The sequence below is a fragment of the Ornithorhynchus anatinus genome, chromosome X1 (assembly GCF_004115215.2).
Source record: "Ornithorhynchus anatinus isolate Pmale09 chromosome X1, mOrnAna1.pri.v4, whole genome shotgun sequence".
Lineage (NCBI taxonomy): Eukaryota > Metazoa > Chordata > Mammalia > Monotremata > Ornithorhynchidae > Ornithorhynchus > Ornithorhynchus anatinus.
Genome location: NC_041749.1, coordinates 120,271,323 through 120,299,096, shown reverse-complemented (window position 1 = coordinate 120,299,096; position 27,774 = coordinate 120,271,323).

Below are 27,774 nucleotides of genomic sequence, written 5' to 3'. Positions count from 1 at the left end.
GGGAGGGCCCCCCACTACTGTTTCAAGGGGCTATACTGGGGCGGAGTTAGCTGAATCAGGTCAGCAATTCCAGAGGGGCATTGGAGAGCCCATTCACAAATCGTTTCTCTGGAACTATGACCATGGCACAGCTTTACTCACCCTTACTGAAGAGGAAGCCAAGGAATAATAACCTCTGTCCCGGAATCACAAATCAGATCCCGAGAATAGTTTTCCTTTTTTCACCAGGTCCCATTTGTGAGATATATCCAGGCATATCTATACGAACCACTAATTAAAGTCTTGAGTTTGAGTTGCAGGCACCCAATTGGCCTGAATGAACCAGACCTCTTGCGCAGAAACCTGCTACCACCCCCAATTAAGAAAGTTTCTTGATGATGACCTGAAGCCATCTCTGTTCTAAGTACCAAAGGGATTGTATAAATTTGTTGAGATTAGCTGCATTTGCCTGTCTATGTAAAAGTATATATAGAAAAAGTGTGGTTAGATTAATTGGCCAGGGTGGTGGAATGGTTTCAGAAACTGTATTGTGCATGGTGAAATTCCTAAAGAGGAACCTGGGTAATTCCACCATTCAGGAGTTATCACTTCAGAAGGAAAAAAGGGAATCTGTTTGGTGGAAGGCACCCCCCCTCAAGGAAATGATTCATTTCCCTTATTTTGAAATGTGGATCTCCTGATTGGAAGGATTAGCTGCCTTTAGCTAAAGTACAGAAATGCAAAAGTGGGAATTAGGAGAGGAGAATTGCAACCTTTTTATCACTACTTTCAGAATCGCAACCTTTTTCTCTCTCTCTTTTTCCTCTCTCTTTTTCCTCTCTTTCTTTTTTTCTCTCTTTCTCTTGCTCTCATTCTCTCCCTCATGCCTGCAGGGGTGGCAACTCAAGTACTAATCTAATGAAGAGGTCTATGAGCGGTTTAGAAACTGTCACCTTTACATCCAGCTGGGTAAAAGTGACAGTTTGGAATAAAAAAAACTGCTTTGAGAGAGATTCACCATGGAGTTAACAGTCTGTGGTGAATAAAATAATTTGCCTTTTTGCCAATTCAAAAAGTATTTAATTGTACAAAAATATGGTCTTACTGAATGATGTTGCTAGGTTCTTAACCTATGGTTGAGATTGTAACTCCCTAGATTTTAGCCCAGCAGGACACACTGGCTTGGAGAGAGAGCCCACCGCTCATCTGTTTCGTAGAGCACCTATCTTGAGTTCAAGCCATGAAAGGAAAAGACACATTCCCACCAGAAAAACTGGTCCTGAGTGGATTTGGGCACCAGTGTCGGGGTGGCAGTGAGCCATGAACTAAGAAGAAAGTGTGTGGGTGGAAAGTGTTAAAATGGATGGGTTTATGTTCATCGACATATGTGAGTAATAGAAATAATTTGTGAATTTAATAGAATCCCACATGCTGTTCTTTTTTGGGGATGTAAGTTCTCTCCTTTTGGCCTCTTATTGGTCTTGCTGTTGCTCAGCCAAATGGGAGAGCTGAGGGGGGAAAAAAGAGGACTACATCTCTGTGTTACTGTACTATTAGTGTAGAAAAATCCCTATTGAAGGGATTAGTGATATTGATCACCACATATGTGATAGCATTTTTCCCTTATGTTTGAAGATTGTGTTGTATAATTGTTGGGTTATTATGCTACTGGTTTAGTACAATCCCTATTGAAGAGATTGGAGATATTGATCACCACATATGTGTTAACATTTTTCCTATTTGTTTGACAACTGTTTTATATAGTCAGGGTTTACTATACTACCAGTGTAGCAGAATCCCTATTGAATGGACTAATGGTGATATTACTCTTGTGTTGACTTTTTTTTCCTTTTGTTGAAAATTGTCTTTTAACTGTCGGGTTATTGTATTACCAGTTTGGGGCAATGCTTATTGAAGGGATTGATGGTGTTATTGATCACCACTTATATGAGTACATTAATGTAAATTTCCCCATCAACTGTACCCCAGGATGAGTGTAAATAAGTGAATATAGTTGATCGGGATCAAGGGGTGGGATATGGTGAGCCCACAACAAGCTGCCTTGTTAGTGACTGTTTATGATCCCACAAACAATCACAAGGGAGGGACTTTGTGAAGGTACTAATGGGCTCTATGTGAGACAGGTGATTGCTGGCCTGTGAGGTTGAGCATGAAGGAAGGCATGGCTTTCTCTCCCTGTTCTACCCAGTAATGGGCTTGGGCCAATCAGTGACTGCATATAGAGCCACAGCTGCCACAGCTAATGCTGATAAAAGGTGGTTGCTTTGCCCTAGGAGGCAAAGAGGGAAGGATTTGTAGCAGGAGAGTAGTACTTGGAAGCAGAAAGAAGCATTGGTAGAGTGGGCTCCTTTGACCATAGACTGATATTGGACCTTTGGGTGGTTGTGAGTGTAGGTATGTATATGTTACTCCCTTGCATGCTGGTAAAACTAAGTAAAAAACTTTCCACAGTAACTTTGGTGATCAGAGGTGTAGTTTTAGCTTTCCTGTGTGTCCTTGAGGCTCCCCTGGTCCATAAAGGTCCTGGTTGGTAGATTAAAGGAAACTTTGTTTCCAGACATCAGAATTAAGATCTCTAAAAAGTAGGAATGTGTTTCAAAAGAATCTTTTAATGGATTCTGAGCTGCATGGAGTTAGAGCTTTGCTCTTAGGTATACTGTTATATATCTCTTGTATATGTTCTGTTTTCTATCATGTCATCCTTCTTTGTGTATCTGAAATCATCCTCTCTCCCCACCCACTTCTTAAACTATGAGCCCCTTGAGGGCCCAGTGTTTAGTACAACATTTTGTACATAGTAAATAATGGTGTTTTTAAAGTGCTTACTATGTGCTAGGCACTGTACTAAGCACTGAGGTAGATATAAACAAATTGGATTAGACACAGTCCCTGTCCCATGTGGGGCTCAAAATCTCAATTCCCATTTTACAGATGAGGGAACTGAGGCCCAGAGAAGTAAAGTGACTTGCCTAAGGTGACACAGCAGACAAGTGGCAGAGCTGGGATTAGAACCCATGACCTTCTGACTCCCAGGACCGTTCTCTATCCAATATGTAATGCTACTTACCATTACTACTCCTATTATTATGCTATGACTGACTCATTCATTCATTCAATAGTATTTATTGAGCGCTTACTATGTGCAGAGCACTGTACTAAGCGCTTGGAATGTACAAGTTGGCAACAGATAGAGACAGTCCCTGCCCTTTGACGGGCTTACAGTCTAATTGGGGGAGACAGGCAGACAAGAACAATGGCAATAAATAGAGTCAAGGGGAAGAACATCTCATAAAAACAATGGCAACTAAATAGAATCAGGGTGATGTACATCTCATTAAGCAAAATGAATAGGGTGATAAAGATATATACAGTTGAGCGGACGAGTACAGTGCTGAGGAGGTGGGACAGGAGAGGGAAAGGGGGGAGAGGAGGGTTTAGCTACGGAGAGGTGAAGGGGGGTAGAGGGAGCAGAGGGAAAAAAGGGGAAGCTCAGCCTGGGAAGGCCTCTTGGAGGAGGTGAGCTTTAAGTAGGGATTTGAAGAGGGGAAGAGAATTAGATTGTCGGAGGTGAGGAGGGAGGGCATTCCAGGACCGCGGGAGGACGTGGCCCAGGGGTCGACGGTGGGATAGGCGAGACTGAGGGACGGTGAGGAGGTGGGCGGCAGAGGAGCTGAGCGTGCGGGGTGGGCGGTAGAAAGAGAGAAGGAAGGAGAGGTAAGAAGGGGCAAGGTGATGTAGAGCCTTGAAGCCTAGAGTGAGGAGTTTTTGTTTGGAGCGGAGGTTGATAGGCAACCACTGGAGTTGTTTAAGAAGGGGAGTGACATGCCCAGATCGTTTCTACAAGAAGATGAGCCGGGCTGCGGAGTGAAGAATAGACTGGAGCGGGGCGAGAGAGGAGGAAGGGAGGTCAGAGGGAAGGCTGACACAGTAGTCTAGCTGGGATAGAACGAGAGCCCGTAGCAGTAAGGTAGCCGTTTGGGTGGAGAGGAAAGGGCGGATCTTGGCGATATTGTAAAGGTGAAACCGGCAGGTCTTGGTAACGGATAGGATGTGTGGGGTGAACGAGAGAGACGAGTCAAGGATGACACCGAGATTGCAGGCCTGAGAGACAGGAAGGATGGTCGTGCCATCCACGGTGATAGGGAAGTCTGGGACAGGACCGGGTTTGGGAGGGAAGATGAGGAGTTTAGTCTTGCTCATGTTGAGTTTTAGGTGGCGGGCCGACATCCAGGTGGAGACATCCTGGAGGCAGGAGGAGATGCGAGCCTGAAGGGAGGGGGAGAGGACAGGGGTGGAGATGTAGATCTGCGTGTCATCTGCGTAGAGATGGTAGTCAAAGCCGTGAGAGCGAATGAGTTCACCAAGGGAGTGAGTGTAAATGGAGAACAGAAGAGGGCCAAGAACTGACCCTTGAGAAACTCCAACAGTTAAAGGATGGGAGGGGGAGGAGGCGCCTGCGAAGGAGACCAAGAATGACCGGCCAGAGAGATAAGAGGAGAACCAGGAGAGGATGGAGTCCATGAAGCCAAGGTGAGATAAGGTGTGGAGGAGGAGGGGATGGTCGATAGTATCAAAGGCAGCAGAGAGGTCAAGGAGGATTAGAATGGAGTAGGAGCCATTGGATTTGGCAAGAAGGAGGTCATGGGTGACCTTAGAGAGAGCAGTCTCGGTAGAGTGGAGGGGACGGAAGCCAGATTGGAGGGGGTCTAGGAGAGAATGGGAGTTAAGGAATTCTAGGCATCGATTGTAGACGACTCGTTCTAGGATTTTGGAAAGGAAGGGTAGTAGGGAGATAGGGCGATAACTGGAGGGGGAAGTGGGGTCAAGAGCGGGTTTTTTTAGGATGGGGGAGACGTGGGCATGTTTGAAGGCAGAGGGGAAGGAGCCATTGGAGATTGAGTGGTTAAAAATAGAAGTCAAGGAAGGGAGGAGGGCAGGGGAGACGGTTTTAATAAGGTGAGAGGTAATGGGGTCCGAGGCGCAGGTGGAAGGGGTGGCACTTGCAAGGAGGGAGGAGATCTCCTCTGAGGATACTGCAGGGAAGGATGGGAAAGTAGGTGAGAGGGTTGGTGGGGGGGAGGGGAGAGGCGGAGGGGTGACGTTGGGGAGCTCAGACCTGATTGTGTTGATTTTCGTGAGGAAATAGGTGGCCAGATCATTGGGAGTGAGAGATGGGGGAGGGGGAGGAACCGGGGGCCTAAGGAGAGAGTTAAAGGTCCAGAACAATCGGCGGGGGTGACGGGCATGGGTGTCGATGAGGGAGGAGAAGAGGTTTTGCCTGGCGGAGGAGAGGGCAGAGTTAAGGCAGGAAAGGATAAATTTGAAGTATGTGAGGTCGGCTTGGTGCTTGGACTTTCGCCAGCAGCGCTCAGCAGCTCGAGCATAGGAGCGTAGGAGGCAAACAGAGGAGGTGATCCAGGGTTGTGGGTTAGTGGAGCGAGAGCGGTGGAGGGAAAGGGGGGCGAGAGCGTTGAGATGAGTAGAGAGGGTGGAGTTGAGAGCGGAAACCTGATCATCGAGAGTGGGAAGTGAGGACAGGGCGGCAAGGTGAGGAGAGATGCTTTTGGAAAGACGGATGGGATCAAGAAAGCGGAGGTCTCTGTGGGGCAGTAGCAAAGATTTGCAGGGGGAGGGAGTGTGAGAGATGAGGCAGGTGAGAAGGTTATGGTCAGAGAGAGGGATTTCAGAGTTGGTGAGGGAGGAGACAGTGCAGCAGTAGGAGATGACGAGATGGAGGGTGTGACCGAGTCGGTGAGTGGGCGTGGTATGGTGGAGGAGCAGGTCGGCAGAGTCAGGAGGGATAGCAGGCGGGCGGCAGAGGAGTCATCGGTTACATCCATATGGATGTTGAAGTCTCCGAGGATCAGAGTGGGCAGAGAGAAGGAGAGAAGGAAGGTGAGAAAGGGGTCTAGGTGGTTGAAGAAGTCGGAGGTGGGACCAGGAGGGCGGTAGATGACAGCGACAAGTATCTGGAGGGGGTGGTAGAGGCGAATGATGTGGGCTTCGAAGGAGGGGAAGGAGAGGGAGGGGGGAGGAGGGATAGTGCGGAAGCGGCAACGGGATGAGAGGAAGAAACCGACGCCTCCTCCCTTACTGGTGAGTCTGGGGGAGTGGGAGAAGGAGAGGCCTCCGCTGGAGAGAGCAGCGGCGGAGACCGTGTCTTCGGGAGTGAGCCACGTTTCCGAAAGGGCAAGGAGGAGGAGAGAGCGAGAAAGGAAAAGGTCATGGACGAAAGGTAGCTTACCTGTAATAGAGCGGGGGTTCCAAAGGCCACACTTGAAAGTAGCTGTGGGTGCAAGGGGGGGGAGGGGGGAGAGGGCTGGGGGAGGAGAGGGTTTGGATGGGAAGGAGGTGGCGGGGCCCTGGACAGGGAGAGGGGGAGGAGGGGTAGTGGTGGGACAGGAGGACTGGGATGGGACGTGGGTGGGGAAGAGAGGGGGGAGGGGGTGAGGAGGGGGTTTGGTGGGGGGGAGAGGAGGGGGAGGGGGAAGAGGGGTAGCGCTGGTAAAGTGGGGTTCTAGGGCGGGGGGGGGGAGGGGGGGAGGAGACAGAGGAGAGAGCGGGAAAGAGCTGAGCGAGAGAGGGGAAGGGGAAGGGGAGGATAGGAAGGGGCGGGAGGGAGGAGGGGGGGAGGGGGACATATTGAGGCCAGAGAGGTGGGTGGCAGCACTGACAACAGTAAACAGTAACAAACGAAATCGGTAATGTAGCAACATGATACAGTATGATACAATACAGTAGTGTTAATAAGCGGGAGATGACCAGGGTCGGGGGTAGGCTCGATTAAGGGGCGACCTGATCAAACTCAAAGTCAGGCAGCTGGTGAGGCCAGAGAGGTGGGTGGCAGCACTGATGACAATAAACAATAACAAGCGAAATCGCTAATATAGCAACATGGTACAGTAAGACTCCTTAAGCACTTTGATGCTCACCCCAGCCCACACTGCTTAAGTACATATCCTTATGCTCTCCTATCAGTCATTTATGTCAATGTTCTTCTCACCCACTAAACTGTAAATCCCTTGCGGGCAGGGATCCACAACTCCATTGAACTGTACTTTCCCTAGAGATCCTTACTTAGTGTTTTGCACACAATAGCACTGATTGCTTGCAGTGTGGCCTTGGGCAAGTCACTTACCTTATATGTGCCTCCATTTCTTCATCTGTAAAATGGGGATTTGGATACCTGCCCTTCCTCAACCAGTCACTCAGTGGTATTGAGCATTTACTATGTGCAGAGCATTGTTCTAAGTGCTTGAGAGAGTATGATACAACAGAATTAGCGGACATGTTCCCTGCCCACAATGAACTCACAGTCTAGAGGGGGAGACAGATTTGAATATGAATAAAGTAATTTATAATAAGATCTAAAGATTGGTTAAAGGTTGGGGGTGGGCTGAATATCAAAGGTCCAAAGGTCACAGATCTCAACCAAACCAATGAGAGAACTTCCTTGATTGTAACATGCCAGTGGTGATAATGCTTCCTTGTTTAGTTCTGAGTTACCAAGATGAGTCTGATCCCAGGGGAAGAGGGGTAATTTGCAGCTCATATTAATCAGTAATATGGCATCTTTGTGATATGACAGCAGTGTCTCCGTGTTCCCCCTGCTTCCATTCTACTCCCTATTTGCAACTGTCCCTGCAGTCTGCCATTCCAGCAGCTGTATAGTTATTATCGCTTGACTGGGGATATTATCTGCAAGGGGAAGGTATTCCCTAGGGAGGGATTGGACTCCAGTCATAACCATGTGTCAGAAAGCTGACAGTGTTTAAATTTCCAGATTTAGAAATTATTCAAAGGAAATTTCAGTTTCCTCCTTGGCTTGGCTGAGATTAATATGCTGTCATTCCTTATGAACATAATTGTCTCTGGGTTGTGTGTGTGTGTGTGCGTGCGCACACACACATGTATGCCTCCACCAGGAAGCACTTGAGGGTTCATTGATTCAGGATCAGTTTCAGCCACCAAATCTCATCCTGCTGCAAATGAACACAATAATGGGCTTCCTGGAATTAATAGCAGTCTCTGAACCAGGGTAGTAGTTGTGCTGGGTCTAAAATCGGGGCCTCACTTGGGGCCTCTGGAGTGGAAATCTGAGGTATCTCACTGTTGAGTCTTCAGGTATTTCAGGTATTGCTGTGATATTATGAGTGACTCTCATGGTTTCTCCCCAAAAGTCTGCAGTTGATCATTGCCTGGCCCATTCTCATTACACAGACAAAAAAAATGACAAAGCTGTACTTCTTCCTAGGTTAAAAAAAATAATGCACACATCCCCCTTAGACTGTGAGACACATGGAACAGACACCATGTCTAATCTAATTGCATTATGATTATTATGATTATTATTGTATTAAGCACTCACTGTGTCAAGCACTGTTCTAAGCACTGGGGTAAATGCAGATTAATCGGGTCAGACAGTCCCTGTCCCACATGGGGTGCACAGTCTAAGTAGGAGGGAGAAGAGGTAAAATCAATCATTTTACAGGGCTTAGGAAAGTGGTTGGTACAGTGTAAGCTCTTAACTACCACACACATATGCAAATATCCAGGAAGTGTTGTTGCAGTGCCTGAGAGACCTTGACACATAAAGATCGAAGCAATAAAAACAGATCGATTAGACTGTGAGCCCATCATTGGGCAGGGATTGTCTCTGTTGCCAAATTGTACATTCCAAGCACTTAGTACAGTGCTCTGCACATAGTAAGCACTCAATAAATACTATTGAATGAATAAAAGACAAAGGCATGGATATATATGAGGGATAGGTTCCTGAGTGAGTGTGCCTTGGCTCCGACACCCTCCTGGCTGCATAATAATAATAATAATCATGGCATTTGTTAAGCGCTTACCATGTGCAAAGCACTGTTCTAATTGCTGGTGGGGGGATACAAGGTGATCAGGTTGTCTCACATGGGGCTCACAGTCTTAACCCCCATTTTACAGATGAGGTAATTGAGGCACAGAGAAGTTAATGGACTTGCCCAAAGTCACACAGCTGACAAGCGGCAGAGTCAGAATTAGAACCCATGACCTCTGACTCCCGAGCCCATACTCTTTCCATTGAGCCACGCTTCTTCCCTTCCCATCCTCTATTCACTAGGCCATGCTGTTTCCCTTCCCATCCTTCCCAGGTCCTGCAGTTTCTGCTTTTGGTTCAGAAAAGAGAATGAGACCAAGCAAGGTATGATGGTGGGATTGGTTTTCCCACCAATCAAATCGTGACAGACCCTCAACAGGCAGATGTCTCCACTAATCAGATCCTGCCTAGAGGTGGGGGCCTATCAGAGGAGGGGGTAGGAGAAGCTGTAGTGGAGAGAGTATGGACCTGGGTGTCAGAAGGTCTTGGGTTCTAATTCCGACTCTGACACTTACCGGCTGTGACCTTGGGCAAGTCACTTCACTTCTCTGTGCCTGTTACCTCATCTGTAAAATGGGGATTGAGACTCTGAGCCTCACATGAGACAGTGACCTTGTCCAACTCAATTTGCTTTGAATCCAACCCCCAGCTCTTCGTACATTGCCTGGCACATAGTAAGCACTTAACAAATACCATCATTATAATAAACCAGTGTTTTAATTGGATGAATCCAAACGCCAAACCATAGGTTAGCAAGCCACAGTCCTTGCATAGACCCCTGGGAGTCAGAGGTTTCACAATGGTATCAAACCTCTTCTCACTTATTTGCCAGTTACCACTCTGAAATGATTAAATACACTAATATTAAATACACTCATTCATTCATTGTCATATTTATTGAGCACTTACTATGTGCAGAGCACTATACTAAGCACTTAAAGTTCCTTAAGCACTACCAGAAGCGGTGTGGTCTAGGGAAAAGAACTCGGGACCTGAGTCAGACAACTTAGGTGGTCTAATATGAGCTCTGCCACTTGCCTGCTGTGTGACTTTGGGTAAGTCAGTTAACTTGAATGAGCCTCGGTTTCCTCATCAGTAAAATGGGGATTAAATATCTGTTCTCCCTCCTACTTAGATTGTGAGCCTCATGTGTGATAGGGACTGTGTCTGATCTGATTGGATTATATCTACTCCAGCGCTTAGTACAAGTGGTTGACTCATGGTAACATTTAAAAAATGCCATTATTATTATATTAATAATACCAGTATCTGAACCCATATTCATTGTCCTATAATCCATTTTAAACATTTTCATTTATCTTAATTATACTTGCCTTCCAGGATGTTTGGGTTTGTTTTTTTTGAGAGGTTTGCAGTCAAAATAGCTTTCCCATATCTTAATTTTAAAACACATTGCAGACAATTACGGAGACATATAGTCACTTTCACGTTTGGTAAATTATATCGATTTTCCTGGTAATGTGGTAGTCATCCGTGATAAACATGCAAATCACAAACTATTAACTTTTAATTCTCGACAATTTACAAAACTAAACAAAATGCCTAACTGGATTCTCTTACCCTGCATTTTCTGAAGTGATGACAAATGTTGCAAACAAAAGATGCCATTTCAAGGGTTTCCAAATGATGTATTGCAAGTTTAATAAATCAAGTTCTGGAATTCATCTTATAATTTCTTAACTTCCAGGTAATAGTAATGATAATATTTATTAGGCTTTGACCTTGTATCTCCCCCAGCGCTTAGAACAGGGCTTGGCACATAGTAAGCACTTAACAAATACCAACATTATTATTAGGCTTTACTAGTTGCAGTAATAAATGCTGTAAGAAAAAGAGTGAAGAGGGTGAGGTGATCATTTCCTCCCACTTTAGCAACCGGTCCCAGAATCTTGAAATTTATTGTCTAATTCTTGTTAAAGAGAGATTTATTCATATATCCATTTATTGTATTGGATCTTTCAATTAAAACTACTCTAATTTAGAATCATCAAAAAGTCACTTCCATTCATCAGTTTGGAAAATCTGACCCCCAAAAATGACAATAAAAGTGAAATCTTGACTCTAATGATGCTGCTGATGATAATAATAATGATAATTCTTAAGATTCCCTCTTAAGCTCTCAAGTTTCAATCATTTTACAAGTTTCCTCCCAGCCCTCTTAAGAATCCAAATTCTACCAACTGTCTACAAGTAAACCAACATGGAACAAATATCTTTTTGAATCAATTTGAATCTGAAACACATTTCAGGGATTTTCAAAATAGTCAAGAAATCGAATTAAAATGGCTTTACATATGTCTTTACTCTTCCTCTTTTCCAAATTTCCCATCGCTTATAAATTGGGAAGTATATTTTACCATCACACATCATAAATGCACTTACCACTCAGATGCCTATAAAATTTAGTCAGAGTGAACTCTGAGTTCAAACAATAATATCCATTATTTTTTTTTATTAATGGTATCTGTCAAGTACTTATTATGTGCCAAACACTGTACTAAGCGCTGGAGTGGACCCAGGATCATCAGATCAGAAGTGATCCTTATCCCATATGGTGTTCACTCTCTAAATGGAATTTATTCCCCATTCTATAGGTGAGGAAAATGAGAACCCAGAGACTGTAAGGGACTTGTTTAAGGTCACACAGCTGGAAAGTGGTAGAGCCAAGACTAGAATCCAGATCATCTGACTCTCAGGCCCAAGATCTTTCCACTAGGCTACATTGCTTTTCTACCAAATGCAATGAATAATATCCTTATTCCAAATCATTGCATTTCTCCTTCTCATGCAGCTGTTTCTTATCGTGGATATTTCAGGTCTCTTTCAAAGTGATTTCCCAACCAAATTGGGCTCGCAAAATGAACCATCCGAAAGACCTTTCAACACCAGACACATTTTGCATGATTTTTCATGTGTTTGCTTGAGCCAAGAGATTGTTTTGCTTTTAAAGAGGAAGCTTCATATTATTAATTTAAATAAACATTTGTTTAGGAAGCATGGCTTTCCCCAAACAAATGCCTGGCATATAACAACCTAAAGCCAAATTTTCATATCTCTGCAAGCATGGTATACAGACTATCCCCTTAGTTGGATCTGAGCCACTTTCAGTGGACTGTATTTTAGCATCTGCTCATTTTCCAGGATTCATTCATTCATTGAATGGTATTTATTGAGCACTTACTGTGTGCCAGCCCTGTACTAAGCACTTGGAAGAGTATGATACAACAATACAGACACATTCCCTGCCCACAACGAGCTTACAGTCTCTTTCCCACTCTGATATCTGCCTTTTAGTCTGAACTGCTCATTTCTCTCTAAGTCATACACATCCATTTTAACCCCTCTAAGTCCTCTTTTAACTTTTCACGTTTGTACCTTTGGTTTTCAGTAAGGATGTATACTTGGAAGATTGCTGAGCGATTCATTTAGGTGTTTGATATGAGACTGTTACAGATGACACAAGCCCGTAGCCTGAGCCTGTCATACTTGCCAAGTGTTTTCTTCTCCCCTGAGGCTTTCACAATCTCTCTCTCTTTTTCTTCCCCATGCTCACTGACTCTTTCTCTAGGGTTTTCTCTCCAGCATGCATATCCCCGCTCTGCCCTTATTTGTGAGATGAACCTCCTTGGCCTGTTGGATTTTGAGTTGAATTCCATGATAGGCTGTCCCCGTCTCTCAGGTACCCTCTTCCTGTTGAGGCTGGCTGTGGTAGTAACTTAGGTTGGAAGCCTCAGAGAGTCTCTGGCTCAAAAACAACTGTATCCCGCTTCTGGCAATTTTAACCTTTTCTTGTTATGTCTCCATTTCTGAAGGCTACAATTGACTTTCTGAATTTAGCTTTCCTTGAGATGAGACTGTATCAAGTGATGTATTCCGTCCAATCTCCTCAGGACCCAAAGGACAAGCATACTATGGTTAATGAGGGACAAACTACTTTCATTCCTTACGATTGAAATGAGAGGTAGAAAACTGATGAAAGAAAGAAATGCATCTCTTGTTATCCTGGCACAATAGGATAATGCTATATATAACTGTTCTTCATTTTCCAAGATGACAGCTAATGGTGAGATCCTATCTATTCATGCTCAAGTGGCTGCAAATACCAATGTACAAATGATACTCCATCTTGCACTGTGAGCACCTAAGAAGCAATCATTTATTGAGCACTTAATATGGGCAGAACACTGTGCTAAGCACCTGGAAGAGTACAATATAACAGATTTGGTAGACATGATCCCTCCTTGTGGAACTGTGTTTACCACTTGGCTGGGCCTGTATCTGTTTCTGAGGCTGTTTTGCGGTCTCACAATCTTGTCACACCTCTACATGGGGATAGCAACCTCACTCCTGATCGCTACCCGCTAAGCTGGTTTGTCTGCTTCAGTGGTTTCCCAGTGTCCTATGCTTGAGGAGAGCAACTCTTTCCTGATTGCTACCCACGAGGCTGGTATGTCTGCTGCTGCGGTATCCCAGTCTCTGTCGCATCATTTGAGACTTGACTTCTTTTGGTTTGTAGTAGTCTGTTGTATCTTCCCTGTATACTTGTGCATCCTTTCATTTCTCCATAGGGCAGATGTTTGGGCACACTGTAGTCATTCATTCACCTCACACATCCTCCCCACCAGAGTGCATTACTGCAAACATTTGCCTTAGTGCTGGTGAGATAACTGTTTTCCAGGACCTGGTTGTAGACAATCTTGTCCTCTTGTTTGATGTTGCGTATGGTTCTTGTAAGAAGTGAATGTGCCTGTTATGGTAGTTTCAGACTTCACTGCCACATAAAGAGGTGGGACTCCACCATGGCTTTATAATCTTTCAGTGTGATATGAAGCTTGAAGTTCAGTTTTTACCAAATTCTTCCTGTTATCCTCCCCCAAGCTATACTGGCTTCCTTGGTACTGTCTCAACTGATTTATTTATCCATGCATCACTAGAGTAAGAACTGCCTAGGTAGCAGATTTTGCTTAGAGTATAAGTTTTTTTTGGCTGATGAAAATTTTCGGCTGTGTGTAGGTTAGTGCTATGGTTAAGAGAAACAGTTTTGGCCATGAACACTGAAAAACTGCTCTTGTTTTGTCGAAGTCATGTTGTTTGCCTCTCCCCCACTATATATAAGTTCATACACTTCACCCTTCTCAACCCAAACTACTCACTGTGTCTTGTTCTTATGTCTCCAACTGCTGATCTCTTGCTCTCATGCTTCTTTATTCCTGGAACTCCCTCCTCCTTCACATCTGGCTGACCACTGCTCTCCCCACCTTCAACTACCTTCTAAAATTACATGTCCTCCAGGGGATCTTCCCTGATCTATTAGGTTCAAATATGGCCATAGTAATAACTGTGGTATTTAAATGCTTACTATATGCCAAGTACTGTATTAAGCACTGTGGTAAATAGAGGATCTGTAAAATGGTGATTGAGATTGTGAGCCCCCATGTGGGACAGGGAGTGTATTCAACCCAATTTGTCTATATCCACCCCAGTGCTTAGTACAGTGCCTTGCACATAGTAAGCACTTAACAAATACCACAATTATTATTATATTGAATCCCTATTTTGAAAATGAGGGAAGTGAGGCACAGAAAAGTGAAGGGACTTGCTGAAGCTCATCCAGCAGAGAAGTGGCAGAGACTGGGACTAGAACCTAGGGCCTCTCATTCCCAAGCCTGTGCTCTTTCCACTAGGCCACGCTCCTTCCCAGCATCCCTGGATCACAAGCAAAACAATGAATAAAAGTGTTTATTGTTGATCATTATTGTCACTACTATTCATATTTGAGCCTCCAAAGAATCAATTACTCTGGAGGAATAAACAGCCACACTCTGACCCTGGTATCATTTAGAAAATTCATTTATTTCAGTGCACTAAATAATATTTTGGATGAGTTCACTCATCTAATATCTGTGAGCAATTTTTCCAAGAGAAAAGTTGATCCACTAAAGAACAGGACTTCTCAATGAATTACTATTTTCAATTGCCCATGAAATTTATTTCAGACATCAGGATGACTGTGAATATCACTTCTCTCTCTTTAGAACCAGACTACTCTATTCAAATCGTTTCTGTGGCAGAAGAAAGCAATGAGATGTGATATTTGTAAATATGGCTCTGCAGTACAGTTGGGACCCACAACCTTGAGTCCTTCACTGACCAATTTGTCTATTGTCTCTTGTATTTGCTTCGAGGAGAGCAAATATAATTTAACTAACTTCTTTTCAAGTCTAATAAAATCACATGGAAAAAAATGGGGCTTCCTTTCAGACAAACTCAACCTTTCTGCCTCATGTGAGCACTTTGCAGTGAGCTTTCTATTCACACTTAAGCTGTGTCACTTCAGCTCAAGCTATGTGAGAGGAAGGGATCATGAGAAAATCTTAGTCAAGATGATAGGCTGTCCCTCATCAATGAATCTATTGTATTTATTGAGCACTAACTAAATGCAGAGCACTGTACTAAGCACATGGGAGAGTACAGTACAACAGAAGTAGCAGTCATATTCCCTGCCGATAATGAATTTACAGTCTATAGGGGGAGGCAGACATTAGTATGAATAAATAATTCATAATATATAATTTAAAGGTTTGTACATAAGTGCAATGGGAGTGGGGTGAATATCAAGTTTCCAAATGTCACAGATTTAAGAGCCTTGATGATGCAGAAGGGAGAGTGAGCCAGGGAAAAGAGGGCTTAATTGGGGAAGAACTCTTGGAGGAGATGATGATGATGGTATTTGTTAAACGCTTACTATGTGCCAAGCACTGTTCTAAGTCCTAAGAGGACAGGATGGGGTAGATACAAGGTAATCAGGTTGTCCCACGTGGGGCTCACAGTCTTAATCCCCATTTTACAGATGAAGGAACTGAGGCCCAGAGAAGTTAAGTGACTTGCCCAGGGTCACACAACAGACAAGTGGCAGAATCAGGATTATAACCCATAACCTCTGACTCCCAAGCCCCAGATCTTACCACTAAGCCATGCTGCTTCTCTAATGTGACCTGATGTGACCTTAGTAATGGTTTGAAGGTGGAAAGAATGGTGGTCTGGTGCATAAGGTAGGGGAGAGAGTTCCAGGTTGGGGGATGATATGGGATAAGAGTCAATGGTGAGATAGACAAGACGGGGGCACAGTGAGTCAACTGGCACTAGAGGAGCAGAGTGTATGGGCTGGGCTGGAGTAGGAGATTAGTGAGGTGAGGTAGGGTGAAGTGAGCTGATTGAGTGGTTTAAAGCCAATGGTAAGGAGTTTGTGTCTGACGCAGAGGCAGGTAGACAGCCATTAGAGGTTATTGAGGAGTGGGGAGATATGAACTAAACATTTCTGTTGACAAATGCATGCATGCAGCGGAGTGAATTATGGATTGGAGTGGGGAGAGACAGGAGGCTGGGAGGTCAGCAAGGAGGCAGATGCAGCAGTAAAGGCAGGCTAGGATAAGGGCTTGGATCAGCATGGTAGCAGTTTGGATGGAGAGAAAAGGAAGATTTTCACAGTGTTCATTCATTCAACAGTATTTATTGAGTGCTTACTATGTGCAGAGCACTGTACTAAGTGCTTGGATTGTACAATTCGGCAACAGATAGAGACAATTCCTGCAATGTTGTGAAAGTAGAGCTGACAGGATTTGATGACAGATGGAATATGTGGGTGAAAGAGAGATGAGTCGAGGACAATGCTGACATTATGGGGTTGTGAGGTAGGGAGGATGGTGGTGGTGTCTACAGTGATGGGAAAGAAAGGGTTTGGGTAGAAAGATAAGGAGCTCAGTTTTGGATATGTTGAATTTGAGGTGTCAGGACATCCATGTAGGTATGTGCTGAAGGCAGGAGATGTGATATTGCAGGGAAGGGGAGAGGTCAGGCCTGGAGATATAGATTTGGGAATCATCTGCATAGAGGTGGTAACTGAAGCCATAGGAGCAAATCAGTTCTCCAAGGGAGTGAATGTAGAGGGAGAATAGAGGGGACCAAGAACTGAGCCTTGAGGAACCCCTACTGTCAGAGGGTGGGAGGCAGAGGAAGAGCCATCAAAAGAGGCTGAGAAGGAGTAGTCAGAGATAGGAGGGGAGCCAAGAGAGGACGGTGTCAGGGAATCCAAGGTTGGAAAACATTTCAAGGAGAAGAGGGTGGTCTACAGTGTCACAGGTGGCTAGGAGGAGTAGGGTGGAGTTAGACACCATCAAATTTGTCAAGAAGAAGATCATTGGTTACCTTAAAGAGAGCTGTTTCTGTGGAGCCAGGGGGTTGGAAGCCAGACTGGAGGCAATATAGGAGAGAATTGGAGGAGAGGAAGTGGAGATAGTGGTTGTAAACAACTTTCTCAAGGCACCAGACTCTCACCTTAGAATTCAACTGCAGGTGGGAAAGTTTAGTTGACTTTTAGCTGTATCCTGGGAATTGTTCCATGGGATTCTGGAAACATAGTTTTAGCATCTTATTATGAAAGATAGGACTAGCCCTCCATGCCTAAGACAGAGGTGTCCACACCAGCAAGTGAATATTTTGATACAAAATAAATTGATGTGCTTGGTGGTGGAAGCAATATCTCAACCTCCAAACTGGTTTTACCCTGTCAAAAATGCCAGACTTTGATTTTGAGAATGAGGGCCAATCAATCGTATTTGTTGAGTGCTTACTGTGCACAGAGCACTGTACTAAGTGTTTGGGAGAGTACAATCTAACAATATAACAGAGTTGGTAGACACATTCCCTGACCACAATGAGCTTACCGTCTAGAGACAAGTGGGTTCAGGGGAAAAGCAAGGGAGACACTTCAAGAGCTCAAAGGCCAGAAATCTCCATTTGGAGTCTTGTCAGCCCTGATTGGAAACTCTAAAGCCTCATCAGATTTTTAAGAGGATTGAAACTGGGAGAACAGAAGCCGCAATGACCTAGTGACTAGAGCACTGGCCTGGGAGTCAGAAGGACTTGAGTTCTAATTCCACATCTCTGCCACTTGTCTGCTGTGTGACCTTGGGCAAGTAGTAGTGGTACTACTTTTTTCCCCTTTTTCTGGTATTCTGACAGGATTTTTGGCATCAAAGTATCCCCCTCAGCCAACACTACATGTGTCTTCAGGAACAGTGTTAGGGAAGGAGTGTGGCCTAATGGAAGGAGCACAGGTTTGGGGGTCAGAAGACCTGCATTCTAATACTGGCTCTGCTACTCCTGTGGGATCTTGGGCATGTCTCTTAACTTCCCTGTGCTTCAGCTTCCTCATCTGGAAAATGGGAATAAAATAATTGTTCTCTCTCCCCTTTAGACTGTGAACTCAAAGTGAGACTTGACTGTATATTTAGTATTGTATTTAGCCCAGCATTTAGTTCAGTGCTTGGCACATAGTGAGCACTGAACAAATGCAATTTTATTATCGTTATGTTTAATATTATTGTGTTTTCATTATCATTGTTGGAGTTAAGCCAATTCTGATGCCACTTGAACAAAATCCTTTAAGTATAGTCAACGTAACAAAGTATTGTGAAAACGTGAACTCATCATTCTAGTGGGAAATGATGGTCCTTAATGCCTCTCAAGACACAGACACCGAATCACTCCTGGTAAGGTCTCGGGCTAAAGCTTCCTGATATAATCCCAGTTCTCATCCTGCCTTGGCATAGTCTCTGCTGTAAGTCTACAGCATGTATAGGAGAAGAAAACCCCACGCCTAGTAGATTTCTAGCAGTATGTATGGCCCCAGCTATCAGAATCAACTTTGAATGCTTCAATTGCATTAAGCAAATAGATATCCTAGTAATATTAGTAGTATTAAGCACTTACTGAGTTCAGAAAGCACCGCACTGGGAAAGAAAACATAGGTGGGAATTAGACATGATCCCTGTCCAACATGGGTCGCTCCATGTTAAATTTATAATGGGAGAGGGTTCTGTTGACACATATATAAGGAACAAGGAAAATGAAACGGTAGCACAACGTAAAGACAAAAACAAAGATCAGGAGGAGCAGAATTTTTGGCCCCTTGTGGTTCAGACACCACAGCCACAACCACGGCCACAGTGGCCATCCCAGTGGCAGCTGCCATCTTCCATAGGTTCAGACGGCGTCAGGCTGCGGCTACTCTGCTCCATTCCACCAGGGTGGTGGTAGGCCTGTCTCAATGCAGATTGCTCTGTTGAGTCTCACCTGCATTTTTAAATAAAGACGTTTCTAAGGAAAAAAGAATGGAAATATCAGAGGCCAACAGAAGAATTCCCATCCCAAAATAAGTTATTGTTTTCCTCAACTTAAAAAAAATGTAGCCAGAGCCATGCACTCTTTTTTCTTTAAAACTAAAATTGTTTCTGGCTGGCCATAATTTAGCAAGACATTTTTATAACCAAGTTGCAAATGAAAATGATGGCAGACCTCTGACTTTAGTAGAATTTTAATATGCACCATTATAATGAATAGCCTTGTGTCCCTCTGTATCTTCTCTGCATAAAAAATAAAAGCACTGCAGTCATGCCATCGTGTGAAATGTTCCCAAAGAGTATGTTGATTTTTTTTCTTAAGGTTTCAAAAATATTGAACTTTTTCCATATTATCACCAATTATATTAATAGACATGTGGAAACAATGTAATGGCTTCATGTAGTATTAATGCACTAATGGATATACTAACTCCCATTGTCATTCAAATTGATAGTGCATTTTATCTTTAATGGCTTGGAGTGTGTATTCCACTAGAGAAGTTTCAATGTATATTGCTAGTGAGAGCGTGTGGGCTATTCTGTGTCAACTGGATATTTCATTATTCCAAAAAAATTGCTACGCAATTAACATGTAAAAGATTGTAATCACTAGTTCCAATTGCAGATAATATGCCAACAGCTTTGAAGGGGTGGGGAGGGGGGCACCTGTGTGCTTGTGATCATCAATACCAAATAGAGTGCTCTGCACACAGTAAGCGCTCACTAAATACGATTGAATGAATGAATTTAAATGGAAAGGCACCATCTTCAAATGAACCCTGGAAATACTTTCTAGTCAACTCTCATATCCAAAGACAACACTGCTGATGGTAGAATTCACCCCTGATTGTGTGTATGACTGAAATGGCTGGTGAAATATTAGTCAAAGAAAGAGCTATTTAGCTCAAAAGCGAGTTAAAATGTGAAGCTGTTAGAAGGATTGGTTATTTTTAGATGAAGTAACATGGTAGAAACAGACAAGGATTATTCAGGGAATAGGGAATGTCTCAGGTAATTTCTTTTCTAGCCACTGCATATAACCCTCCACTATACCTTTCTATGCAGGTGTCTAAGCCCCAGATCTGTTAGCAAAAATGACAAATCTTGAGGTACTATACCTGGTACCAATAGTGGATTTTCAAATCCAAGTTTTTTTTTTCCATCTAAAGAGAATCATGTGATTCCATAAAAGAGAATCTTAAAAAGAAAAGCAGATGAAATGATGGTAGATAGATAGAATGAGAGATTCTTAAAAAAAAAAAGAACATCATCTGCTCCTTCAAATTTAATGACCAACAGCATTTTGGCTTAGAAAATTGACCTAAAGTGATAGTTACAAAACATAAAAAGATGCTTGAGTAATCTGGTCCCAGAAATTTGATACTGGAAAGGTTTGCAAAATATGTTGCAATTTGTTAGAAATATAGTTTTCCAAACTCATCTATAACTGAATCTGGAACTTGCTATGCTGACGTTAGTTTTATTATGTATATGTATGTATGCATATATATATATATATATACACACACACACATACATAGTTTCTTAGTTTTTTTAGTTTCTTCAGCGATATAAAAAAAGGTTATTCAATCATCCTGTGAATACATAAATAGGATCTTGTAAGATTCTTCTCTAAATCACTGTTTTTCTGTTTGCAGCCTAGATACAAAGGATTGACTAAATATTAATAAAGCAGTATGAAGCTTAAAATAGTCCACCATCCCTTGGTTTGCTTGGCCTTCTCCACTGGTGTTGTGCTTTGAAGATGACCAAGTGGTCCGTTAATGAAATTCTCTCCAACTCCTCTGTGTAGATATAGATTACGAGGAAGCATAGCCTAGAAGAAAGGGCATGGAATGGGAATATCAGGAGACCTGGCTTTTAATCCCAGCTATGCCACTGCCTTTATCGAGTCACTTAGCCACTCTAGTCCTCAGTTTTCTCCTCTGTAAATTGGGGATAAGGTACATAGTCTCCATCTGTCTTAAACTGGGAGGCCCATGAGGGACAGGGGATATGCCCAATCAAATAATCCTGCATCTATCCCAGCCCTTAGCACAGAGATTTGGTAAATATGAAATGCTTAATAAATCAGTTATTAGTCTTAGAATACCATCAGTTGGATTAAAGGCTCATATTTATTTACATTTGTCTCATCTGTAAAATAAGTGGCTGATATTCTATCAGGATCTGGGCTGTCATTAGAGCAATGCCAATCTGTTAAGATTCTTCTCCTGGGAGATATCAGTGCTGTGAGCCATGACACTGAAATGGGAGGAAACTTATATGAATTGGAAGAGAAATGACCCACTCCTACTCAGATTATAATCAATGTAACACTTTTCTGCTTGCCAAATCAACCAATTAATCAATGGTATTTATTGAGTGCCGAGTGCAGAGCACTTGAGAGAATACAGTACAACAGTCTTGGAAGACGTGTTCCTGGCCCACAGTGGGCTTGCAGTCTAGAAGGGGAGACAACATTGAGGTAAATAAATAAGTGATATTCATAAATGATAATAATTCACCAGTGGTATTGGGCCAGTGATAGAGCACAGGCTTGGGAGCCAGAGGACCTGGGTTCTATTCCTGGCTCCAACACTTGCTTGCTGTGTGACTTCAAGAAAGTTACTTTATTTCTCTGGGCCTCAGTTATGCTATCTGTAAAGTGGGGATAAAATGCCGATTCTCCCTTCCTCTTAGACTGTGAGCTCCATGTGGGACAGGGACTGTGTTTGGTTTGCTTATATTGTATTACCCCAGTGTTTAGTACTGAGCTTGGCACATAGTAAGTGCTTAACAAATACCAAAGAGCATGGTACTCAATGCTTGGGAGAGTATAATGGAATTAGTAGACACGATCTCTCCCCTCAAGGAGTTTACAATCTAACTACCAAATAAGAGAAAGATGTCTAGAGGGAAACCAAGATGAAAGCATTGCAGTTTCAACACTTTACTGTCACGAGTGCTGGAGTATGGTTGTGGAGAAGCAGTGAGGCATAATGCATTAGAGCACGGGCTTGGGAGTCGGAAGGACTTGGGTTCTAATCTTGGCTCTGCTATTTGTCTACTGTGTGACCTTGGGCAAGTCACTTCACTTCTCTGGGCCTCAGTTATCTCATCGGTAAAATGGGGATTAAGACTGTGAGTTCTACATGGGACAATGGGATGACCTTGTATCTACCCCAGTGCTTAGAACAGTGCTTGGCAAAAAGTAAACACTTAACAAATATCAACGTTATTAAAGTAGGGTTGTGATTCATTGGATCAGAAGTGGGGTGCTTACAACCCCCCTTACAAACATGTGAGCTTCCTCCTTTCTCCCTCTGCCCATCCCCTGTCCCACCCTCCCTCCCTCCCCCAACCCCAGTTCAAGTTTACTGTATAACTGAGATACCTGCTCCAGGAGACATTTTAATTCATTCAATCGTATTTATTGAGTGCTTACTGTGTGCAGAGCACTATACTAAGCGCCCAAGGCCATAGGCTCTGGGGCGGTTTGGGTGGAACATGGCTTCCAAGCCATGATTCTTGTCTGCTGGTGTTCCCCTCAAAGCATCACTTTGGCATTCAGTCCATGGATGGTGTTCATGGAACACTTACTATGTACATGGGAGAATACAGTACAGAAGAGTTGGTAGACTTGATCCCTGCCTACAAGGAGCTTACAGTTTAGGGAGAAGACCAGGTATTTGATGGCCAGGACAGCTAGGGTCAAAATTATCTATTTATTACAGGGACTAAAAAATCCATACAGAATATGTGTTCAGTCCAATGTAGGCTCAGATACTATCATTTCAGAAATATATCATGCATAAAAGTGGACTTTATTTGCCATCTGTATTAAGAAAATTGAATGATCATAACTAAGTGACCTTTATTATTTTTCCATGAAGTATTCTCACCAGTTTTACTAATTTTTGAAAGGTCATCCCAGAACATAATGTTAGATCAGTTAATGGATTCATATTTGCTTTGCAACATGTGGATTTATGCAAAAATCTAACAAATGTAAACTAACATTTTCAAAATGTCCACAGTGATTCCTTTCTTCAATTTTATGCCAATCCCTTGTCCACATCCTCTCTGCCTTGGGACTCCCTCCCTTTCATAGACAACAGACCACCACTCTGCCTTCCTTCCAAGCCTTATTAAAATCACATCTCCTCTAGAGGCTTTCCCTGACTAAGCCCTCATTTCCTCTTCTCCCACTCCCTTCTGGGTCACCCTTGCACTAGGATTTGTTCCCTTTGTTCAGCCCTCCCTCCACCCCCCAGCACTTATGTACAGATCCCTCATTCATTCAAATTAATGTCTGTCTACCCCTCTGGACTGTAAGCTCATTGTGGGCAGGAAATGTGCTTACCAACTCTGTTATATTGTACTTTCCCAAGTGCTTAGTAGAGTACCGTAATATCTGTAATTTACATACATATCTGTAATTCATGTACATATCTTTAATTCATGTATATATCTGTAATTTATTTATATTAATATCTGTCTCCACGACAGTGCAACAGAGTTGGAAGGCACGTTCCTTGTTCACCAGGAGCTTACAGTCTAGAAACTTCATTTATTTGAGAAGCAGCGTCGTTTAGTGGAAAGAGCACGGGCTTGGGAGTCAGAGGTCTGGTGTTCTAATCTGGGCTCTCCCACTTGTCAGCTGTGTGACTTTGGGCAAGTCACTTAACTTCTCTATGCTTCAGTTACCTCATCTGTAAAATGGGGATTAAGACTGTGAGCCCTACATGGGACAACCTGCTTACCTTGTATCTACTCCATTGCTTCGAACAGTGCTTGGCACATAGTGACTACTTAACAAATACCACCATTTATGTATTTATTTATTTTTAACAGTACTAGTTAAGTGCTTTCAATGTGCCAAGCACTGCAGTAAGTGCTGGGGTAGATATCTGTTTATATCTGTAATTTGTTTATGTATTTATTTATTTATAACAATGTCTGTCTCCCCCTCTAGACTGTGAGCTCGTTATTGGCAAAAATATGTCTGTTCTTTTACTGTACTCTCCCAAGGGCTTAGTACAGTGCAAATGGTAAGCACTCAATAAATACGATTAAATGAATGAATGAATGGCTACTTGCTAATCAGGTTTGGGCACAGTCCATGTTCTACACTTTACAGATGAGGTAACTGAGGCCCAGAGAAATGAGATGACTTGTTGAAGGTCACACCGCAGACAAATGGCAGAGCCGAGATTAGATGCCAGGTTCTTCTGATTCCCGGACCTGTGATCTATCACGCTGCTTCTTGATGTTTCTAAAGCATTGTTCCTAAGCTCTGCTCTGGGAAAACCTCTAGCATATCACATTCTATCTCTTTTTTTTCCCTCCAGTCTTAAAGGATAATTTTCTAACAGAAATTCCTTGGTCTTGTGGTGTCCATTTCCCATGGGATTCCAGCCACCCAAATTCCAATTTCTCCTCTTTCTTTTAAAGGAAAGAGTCTTATCTTTTCTGGTTGAGTGGATAGAGTTAAGGGATGGCACACTGAGCTGTTAAGGCTCAATAAAGAGGACTTTCAGGTAATTTATTTCTCTTCAGACTTTTGTATCATCCTGGTCTGTGAGAGTTGATGTGTTTCAGCATGGTATAGGCCTGGGAGTCAGAAGGTCATGAGTTCTAATCCTGGTTCTGCCACTTGTCTGCTGTATGACCTTGGGCAAGTCACTTATCTTCTCTGGGCCTCGGTTTCCTCATCTGTAAAATGGGGAGTAAGACTGTTAGCTCCACGTAGGACAATCTGATTACCTTGTATCTACCCCAGTGCTTAGAACAGTGCTTGACACAGAGTAAGTGCTTAACAAATACCATCATTATTATTATTACAGTGCCTGGCATGTAGTAAGAACTTAACAAATACCACAATTATTATTATTATTATTGTTCAGGATCTACTCTCACTTTCATTGATTTGCATTTACAGTAGCCACTGTATTATATAGCGTTAGATCCATGTTGACATTATCAAGTCATTATTCTCTTTATGAGATGTACTCAGATCTGCCCAAGCACATATTTTCACTCTGCATTTTAAGTAGAATGTCGTTGAGGAAATTAATGAGCATTCATCCAACAACTTGATTCTGTGGGATTCAGCATGATGCTGTGTTGGACATGATGGGTACCACAGAGCAAATTTTCCTTCACACCAGGTTTTGCAAGAATATAATACCCATTTTCAGAGGACCGGGTGTATATGTTGGTCATTTTATTCTCTACTGGTCATCAAAACATCATCGATGATGCTTCATTCTGATCAAATTTCTTTTCTTTTCCTTCTCTTTTCCTTTGCATTTGAATTGGAAGCAGACATCTTGTTTACAAGCGCTCGTAAGAAAGTGAATTTACGTATTGACTGACATTATCAAGCAGTCAGATGGACACTGTAGCAGGTAAAATTGCTTTTTTTGTGTTGCTGTCTGCCAAACTTTAACAGAGAAAGTGGTGTGCTTTAGCCAGTCAGAGCTAATACACAGGAAGATAATGGTTTTTAAAAATGCTGCAAACGTTAATGGTGTTAGATCAATAATATTACTACTACAGGTAAAATGCTATCACATATATTATTAAGACATTGCCCAAAATGGAGGGACTCAGAGGACGTTGAGAATGCATGAGTAATCAGTATATCATCTTTACAATGAATACTAATGGAAGTTTCGTCATGCCACATACCATGGATATTTTTTCTTAGATTTCAGGAAGAGGAGGTCAGCAAGCATGTAATCGGAGGAGGGGGTGTGGGGAAATAAAATAGACCCAGCTGGTATGGTTCTAAATCAGGAACAACTGTGGAGGTGGACATGCCGACCAGACAGCCATTTTGGTGACCAAGGGGAACTTTCAACACTCCAACTCCTTTGTGGGAGTGACAAAGGCCCAGAGTCTACAGTGGCCTCCAAAAGCAGTTCTCTTGCTGCTCTTGATCAGTTCATTAATCAGTGGTATTTTTTGAGTGCTTACTATGTGCGGAGCCCTGTGCTAAGCACTCCACTGGACTTTAAGATCCTCCACTAGACTGAGGTCCTTGAAGGGCAGGGATTGTATCCACCAATTATCTTGTATTTTACTCTCTCAAGCTCTTGGTACAGTGCTCTGCACACAGTAAGTGCTCAATAAATTCCAATGATTGAATGAGAAAGTACAATAGAGTTGGTAGAGCCAACCCCTCCCCTCGAGAAGCTTACAATCTAGCCCAAGTGATGGACATTAAAATAAATTACAGGCTGGAGAAGTAAACTCAATTATTCTGATTCTGTTACAAAAAGGAGTATCTTCCTCCTCCCTTTGTAAAGACGCTGAGCTGGGGGGTGGGGAGGGCGGGGGGGGGAGCATGCAAATCAGCTTGTGACAAGGATTTTGTCATTTACTTTCATTGCACTTTTCAAATCAATCATTCAGTCATATGTATTGAGTGCTTACAGTGTGCAGAACACTGTACTAAGTGCTTGGGAAAGTACCGTTTAGCAGTTAGTAGACATGTTCCCTGCTCACAAGGAGCTTGCAATTCCCAGCGCAGTGCTCTGCACACATTAATAACTCAGTAGAGAAGCAGCTTGGCTCAGTGGAAAGAGCACGGGCTTGGGAGTCAAAGGTCATGAGTTTGAATCCAGGCTTTGCCCCTTGTCAGCTGTATGACTGTGGGCAAGTCACTTAACTTCTCTGGGCCTCAGTTACCTCATCTGTAAAATGGGGATTAACTGTGAGCCTCACGTGGGAGAACCTGATTACCCTGTATCTACCCCAGCGCTTGGAACAGTGCTCAGCACATAGTAAGCGCTTAACAAATACCAACATTATTATTAGAGTGCTCAGCACATAATAGACACCTAATACAATATTCTGTACATTTAAGGTATCCCTGTACAGTACTCTGCACAGAGTAGGTACCCAGTACAGGGATCAGGAACACAATAGACATCCAGTTATGTCATCTAAATGTAGTAGGCATCCAGTACAGTGCTCTATGTGCAGTAGGCACTCAGTAAATACTACTGAATAATTGAAAAAAACAGGGCCCCCTGGTTTGGCCTCCATGTCCATGTACTCCATCATACGTCTATTCTGTCCACAGAAGCGCTGGATTTTTTTTTCTAAAAAGATGCAATAGTAGTAGTAGTAGTAAAGCAGAGAACCCTAGTGGAAAGAGCACAGACTTGAGAGTCAGAGGACCTGGGTTCTAATCCCCGCTCCTCCACCTGTCCGCTGTGTGACCTTGGGCTAGTCACTTCACTCTCTATGCCTCAGTTTCATCATCTGTAAAATGGGGATTAAGACAGTGAGCCCTATATGGAACAGGGTCTGGGTCCAACCCTATTATCTTGTATCTTCCCCAGCGCTTAGTGCAGTGTCGGGCACATAGTAAAGGACTTAACAAATATCACACTTATTATTTATAATAATAATAATAATGACGTTGGTATTTGTTAAGCGCTTACTATGTGTAGAGCACTGTTCTAAGCACTGAGAAATGATACAAGGTTATCAGGTTGTCCCACATGGGGCTCACAGTCTTAATCCCCATTTTACAGATGAGATAACTGAGGCACAGAGAAGTTAAGTGACTTGCCCAAAGTCACACAGCTGACAAGTGGCAGAGCCGGGAGTCGAACCCATGACCTCTGACTCCGAAGCCCAGGCTCTTTCCACTGAGCCACGCTAACTAGGGTGCAGATTACTAGACTAAGT